This window comes from Drosophila kikkawai, chromosome 3L (assembly GCF_030179895.1).
Source record: "Drosophila kikkawai strain 14028-0561.14 chromosome 3L, DkikHiC1v2, whole genome shotgun sequence".
Lineage (NCBI taxonomy): Eukaryota > Metazoa > Arthropoda > Insecta > Diptera > Drosophilidae > Drosophila > Drosophila kikkawai.
The window spans coordinates 31827812-31834660 of NC_091730.1; the positions used below are offsets into that span (position 1 = coordinate 31827812).

Here is a 6849-nt window from a genome sequence, read left to right on the forward strand (position 1 = left end):
CTTAATTTACCAGCTAAAACAATATTATATTTCTTTTAAGTTTAATTAGTTTTGGATTCCAAAGTGACGAGGCATAGATATATATTTCTTAATTTTCGTTTCAGACACCTGCGCCGGGAGATCGATCTTTCGTCGAGGATCAAGTATTGTGAGTTGGTTGAAACATTTATATTATATTGAATTTTCTCCGCGAAATAATATGTCCTAATCGAAATCATGCACTGCGGAAAATTTAGGAATACTGAATACCCTAATTACATAATCTCTGAAAATTAAGAAAAGAAAATAATTAACTTATCTAGTATAATTTCGTTAACAATTATTTAAAACCTTGGAGTTACAGAAATTTAAGATCTTGAAGAAAGCATACAAAAAAAAAAATAATAATAAAATAATAATAATTTCAAGAATTAAGAATAGCAAGTAAATTAAAGTCGAACTAAAAGCTGAATTAAATGAATATGAAAGCAGTTAAAGAATAAGCAAAAGAACATTTATTTAGTTTAGTCCTTTTATTATGAATTATTATTAAAATTAATTCTTACTTCTATTTCTTAATTTTCTACTTAATCTATAGAATAAAATTACTTGAAAACGAAAAGAATATAAAAACAAGAAAGGAAGCTAACTTCGGCACGCCGAAATTTGTATACCCTTGCAGATTGGTTTTCATATTTATACTATAAATTATATTGCCGAAAACAGACACTAAACAAGAGTTTCATAACATTTTACATATACTTATTATGTTTACTGTTTGACAGTTACAGTTATACTTTCCCAGCTTTACATTTTCTCTACATCTATGGATCGCTTCTATGGCAGCTATATGATATAGTTGTCCGATTTTCATAATATTGTTACTAAAATTCTGAAATAATACTAAAAGCTCAAGTCTCAAAGTAGATGAAAATACGTTCAAAAACAACGAAGCTATAATTTTTTCTTTTACTTTCCCTATCGTTCCTATGGCAGCTATAAGATATAGTTGTCCGATTTTCATAAAATGTTTACCAAAATTCTGAAATAATACCAGAAGCTCATGTCTCAAAGTAGTAGTATTTTCATACGCTGAAAAACAACGAAGTTATAATTTTTTCAATTAATTTCGCGATCGTTCGTACGGCAGCTATAAGATATGGTCCGATTTTTATAAAATTAAAACCGAAAATCCGAAATAATATATATTGGCCATATCTCAAAAATGATGCAAAAATGTTGAAAAACTTCCAAGTTATAATTTTTTTTCTAAAAATTTATCGAACATTTGTATGGCAGCTATATTTACTAGTTTGCGTAGAAACGGACAGACGGACGGACAGACGGACGGACAGACGGACAGACGGACAGACGGACGGACTGACGGACATGGCTAGATCGACTCGGCTGTTGATGCTGATCAAGAATATATATACTTTATAGGGTCGGAAACGTCTCCATCACTGCGTTGCAAACTTCTGACTGAAATTATAATACCCTGCAAGGGTATAATGAATACCTAAATTTATAACTATCGAACTCTGCTGATGTCGTCACGGTCTTAGGGTCAAAGGGATCACCAGAGCCATGCTCTAGCGGTGGTGGTCATAGGTTGGGTGGGCATATAGCGAACACAATAACACCTGTGTCCTCGCAAAAGTTAGGGATCTCTCTCTGTCCTTTCTTCGTCTGTTCTACCTTCATCCTTTTCCTCTTCTATTTTTTTTTTTCTGTTTGAATTTATTTATACTTCTCCCGATTTGGTTCTAGTTCCTGTTTTAGTCGCAAGCATGCTCAATTCTCTTCTTTATTAGTAATAATGTGTAGTTCGTGTCCGAGATCTGAGTAGGCAAAACCTCCACCCCCAAAACCGACGAGCTAGAGCCGGAAAATACAGTGTGCCCCGCAGCTCAGATCCTCAAAAGCAGCCAGAATACAACGTTACACACTACAGTTATAATTTATTATTATTAATAAGAAAAGTTTTTTTTTTTATATTCCATTTATTAACAACATCCAATCTTAAATCTTAATATACAAATAACAACAAAAAAGAACGAAGACTGCGAATTGTTGGTTTGAAGGCTGCTTTGTTTTGCAGTGTAGAGGGCCTTGGTCGCGCGGTACCGCCGCTAGGCATTGCTTCGCGCGAGGTACGGGCCACCTACTCTGCACGCATCCTTCTCTCCGTCTCCAGGGTCCTCAGCGTTTTCATGACGCTTGCCACAAAAGTGGCAGTCGCGTCCCAGGCCTTCTGGCTGCCAAGCATAGTGGGGACCAGGTTGTCAGCTCCGATGGCAGCGCCCACGACTTCCTCCAGTGCTAGCCGCTCGTGGTGAAAGCGATGGCATTCGAACAGAACGTGGTGCGCGTTCTCTTCGACTCCGGTCCCGCATTCCGGGCAGTGGTCCTCTGAGTCGTGGCCGAAGCGTTTGAGGTAGCTCCGAAAACAACCGTGCCCACTGAGCGCCTGTGTCAGGTAGAAGTCTACCTCGCCGTGCTTTCGGTTGATCCAGCTTTGGATATCCGGAATCAAGCGGTGAGTCCAACGGCCCTTTGTGGAACTGTCCCACCTGGACTGCCACCGGGCGATGCTCCTGCGTCTGGCGCTGCTTCTGACCTCGCTCCTCGCCGAAGAGTTTCCCGGCTCGCGTGAGAGGCGGACTTCCTGAGCTTCTCGAACCAGCTCGCATATCGGCACCTGCCCCGCTATGACTAGGGCCGCGTCGTCGGAGACAGTCCGAAAGGCGCACGCTACTCTTAGAGCGCATAGGCGGTACACCCCTTCTACACCCCTCACATAGCTCCTGACTTTCACAGCCTCCGCCCAGGCTGGGGCTGCATAGAGGAGTTGTGACGAGACGACGCTCATGAGCAGCTTCCTCTTGCACTGCTTGGGCCCCCTGGTGTTCAGCAGGATCCTGGAGAGGGACCTTGCGGTTTCGCTGGCCTTCTTGTGAACATACTCTGCTACAGAGAACAGAGGCGTGTGTCCAGGATGACGCCCAGGTACCTCAGTGCGCGCTGGGAGGTGATTGGAAGTCCACCTACCCGGATCTCCGCCGTTTCCACGCGCTTCCTGCTGGAGATCAGGACTGCTTCGGTCTTGTGCGAGGCCAGTTCGAGGCCGGCGACTGCAAGCCAGGACTCGACCGCACGGATCGCACTATTTGCCGCTGTCTCCGCGTCTGCCAGCTCCTTCGCCACGACCACCAGCGCCACGTCGTCGGCAAAGCCGACGATAGTGGTGTTCGAGGATAACGGGAGGTTTAGCACCCCGTTATACATCGTGTTCCAGAGCAGCGGTCCCAGAACGGAGCCCTGCGGGACTCCGGCTGAGACCTCGTGCGTTCTGGTACCATGGGACGTGTCCACGATGAGACTCCTCTCGCTGAGGTAGCTGCGGACTATCGTCAGCAGGTAGCCCGGGATGCTGAAGGCTTCCAGAGCCTCCAGTGTCCGCCTCCAGTCCGCAGAGTTGAAGGCGTTCCGGATGTCTAGAGTAACTACCAGACAGTATTCCTTGGCGCCTTTTTTCCATCTTGCGCCAGCGATGGCGTTCGCGGCCAGGTTTGTGACCGTTTCAATGGCATTCAGGGTCGATCTCCTCTTCCGAAAGCCGAACTGGTTTGGCGCGAGCCCACCAGCGCGCTCTATCGCTGCCTCCAGCCTCGAAACAATCATCTTCTCAAATACTTTCCCAATCGTATCCAGCAGACAGATGGGTCTGTACGAAGATGCCTCGCCCGCTGGCTTCCCCGGTTTCGGGAGAAGAAGAAGCTTCTGGCGCTTCCATCTCACTGGGAACGAGCCTTCCGCCAGGCACTTGTTGAAAATATCGGCGATCGTTTTGGCGTAAGAAAAGTGGCGACCAACGTGTGTGGCCTTAGTAAAAGAAAAGTATTAAGACTCGCGGATAAATAAATTCATTTTCTCTTTTAAACTTCTTCTTTTGATGGCTAGAACGCATCAAGTTAGAATTTTGTTGTTGGTTTATCTGAATAATTCTCGGATCACAGTGAGGTGAATAATAATATTCCCAACTGTCTAGATTTCGAAGTGTGTGGCCTTTATACAAATACATTTGTTTAAGACTGCAGATAAATAAACTTCTTCTTTCCTTTCTCAACTTTTTATAAGCTTTTCTCAAACTTTCTGACTTTAAAATTTTTCCTTCCGTGTATCTTGACATTTCTTGGAAAACTGTTTAGTGAATTATTAATAATCCTAACTGGCCAGACGTTCGAGAGAGCTGAGAAATTTTCCTAAATCTAGATGAGATGACAAAGTGCCTATTATAGATGAGGGAAGCAGAAGACGGAGCAATAAAACAAGCTTATTTTCTGTCCCATTTGTAGTACTAAGTCATTGAACTAGCCTCAACTCCAAAAGTATTATAGAAGAACAGAGGCTCAACTGTACGGAAAATACTGACATTCTTTCGAGTACTGTTAGCTTTAGCTTCGGCCTCGGGACAAAGTGCACAAACTAATAATGAAACTGGAACCACTCCAACCCAAGTCCTCTTGGCTCCAGGTTCTCCAGCTTCCCAAAGAAGCACTACGTCCGACTTGTTGAATCGACCAGATAAGGTCGTGCATATCCTCAATGGTTGGAAGATAAAATTTTCAGGCATAGGAGTTTCGGTAGATAATTTTATTTATAGAGTGGTTACGCTTACTCGAGAGACATTAGGCAATAATTTTAATCTACTTTGTAGACACGCTAGTGTCCTTTTTGAAGGGAAAGCCAATGAATTTTATAGGCGCTATCATAAAGCGAACGGCGAGATTGATTGGGACACTTTTTGTTCAGCCTTGCGTCTCTAGTTTCGCCAAAGAAGAGATGATGGCGACATCGAAGAATTGATTCGTAACACAAAACAAAAGCCAAACGAGTCTTTTGATTATTTTTACGATACAATATCTGGCTTAGTCGATCAGCTGGAGCATCCTTGGACTTTGAGTAAATTAATTCGAGTTCTTAGAAATAATTTGCGTCCAGAAATAAGACATGAAATTCTAAATATTGAAATAAATCCAGTATCCGATTTAAGGGAGATTTGTCGCAGGCGCGAAGCCTTTCTTGCTGACGTCAAGCGGTGCAGTGGATACATGCGAAGTACTCCTTTTAAACGGGAAATGTCCGAATTCAGTCAGGAATATGAAACTCAATTAGAATCAGAACCTGAATGTGAGGTTGATGTCGAAGCGTTTTCCTTATTATGTTGGAACTGCCGTAAGGAAGGGCACAGATACCAGGATTGCGTATCTGAAATTAGAGTATTCTGTTACGGTTGTGGAGCTGCCAATACTTACAAGTCAAGTTGCAGTAAGTGTTCAAAAAGCTCCAAAGCCGGCACGCCGAAGTCGCAATTCAAACAGAAGACTTCGAGTGCCTTCCGGAGCCAAGCCACAATGACCGAAGAGTAGTAGATGCAGCTGACGTTGCACAACTTTCAATCCCTGACGAAAAACTATTACCTGCTAGTCCTTTGCTACATAGCAAAATCCAAATACTGAAGAACATAATAATACCTGAATGTAACGGTCACCATGACTTAGAAAAGCGTAAATCTAGAAGTTCAAGTAGAATAAAAGCATTCTGGAAGAACGTCAGAAATTGTAGAATTGGTGTAGAGTATATAAACTCACTACCTGCGGGACCGAAAGATCCTCGCCCGTTTTTGCCAATTCGCGTGCTGGATCGTACAGTCTACGGCCTTTTAGACTCTGGCGCATCAATAAGTTGTCTAGGAGGTAACTTAGCTCGCGAGGTAGTAGCCCAAGGGGTTTATAAAGCTATAAACAGTAATGGTAAAACAGCAGATGGCAGATCACAGCAAATAATAGGGTATTTTAAAGCTAAAGAAGCTGCTGAAAATTTACATTGTACCGTCCCTTAAACAAGATTCGTATCTGGGGATAGATTTCTGGAACATTTACGATCTATTTCCCAAAAGTTTAAACATATCGGAATTGGATTCGACTGACAGTGCCAGCAAAGCCCAAGTTGACCAACACAAGTTGTCCCAGATGGATAAGATGAAGCTAACGAATATGATAAATTGTTTTCCGTCGTTTAGCCAGGAAGGTCTCGGTGAGACCAATCTCATATCCCATGCTATTGATGTAGGCTTAGCTAAGCCAATTAAACAGCGTCAGCGAAATGTATGCCGAAATTGATAGGATGATACAACTTGGGGTGATAGAAGAGTCCGACAGTTCTTGGTCATCTCCAATCGTTATGGTAAAGAAACCTGGAAAGGTTCGAATTTGCTTAGACTGTCGTAAGGTGAATAGATTCACCGAAAAGGATGCATATCCTCTTCCTCAGATTAGTGGCATTTTGAGTCGCTTGCCGAAGGCTGAATTTATTACCAGTCTTGATTTGAAGGATGTGTATTGGCAAGTGCCTTTAGAAATAGCATCGCGTGACAAGACGGCGTTCACAGTCCGGGGTAGACCTCTCTATCAGTTTACCGTCATGCCGTTCGGGCTGTGCAATGCTACCAGCACCATGTCTCGTTTGATGGACAAAGTGGTACCAGCACATCTCAGGAACGAGGATTTTATTTACCTAGATGACCTGTTGGTGGTTTCATCAAGTTTCGAGAGGCACCTCGAAGTGCTAAGAGAGGTAGCGCTATAGATAAAGCTTGCAGGTTTGACGATCAATATTGGCAAAAGTCACTCCTGCCACTTCGGCCACATAATCGGCGATGGAGGAATCCGAACCGATCCAGAAAAGGTTGCCGCAATTAGGAATTTTCCTTTGCCTAAGACTTTGCGCAGTTTGCGAAGTTTTATGGGTCTGTGTGGATGGTATCGCAAGTTCGTTCCAAATTTGGCGTCTCTTGCTGCTCCTTTA

The 6849-nt window shown here is 43.3% G+C and overlaps 1 long non-coding RNA gene across 2 annotated transcripts; it reads right to left on the minus strand.

Annotated features, from left to right (window-relative positions):
* Positions 1-4629: 4629 nt before the first annotated feature.
* Positions 4630-5952, minus strand: LOC138928535 (uncharacterized). 2 transcript variants are annotated; one of them, XR_011444954.1, is made up of 3 exons: positions 5637-5952; positions 5463-5555; positions 4630-5250 (listed from the first exon to the last, which is right to left on the minus strand). It is a non-coding gene; the product is annotated as an uncharacterized lncRNA (long non-coding RNA). The 2 variants fall into 2 exon arrangements; XR_011444953.1 differs by having other exon boundaries at positions 5463-5583.
* Between the last annotated feature and the right edge of the window lie 897 nt (positions 5953-6849).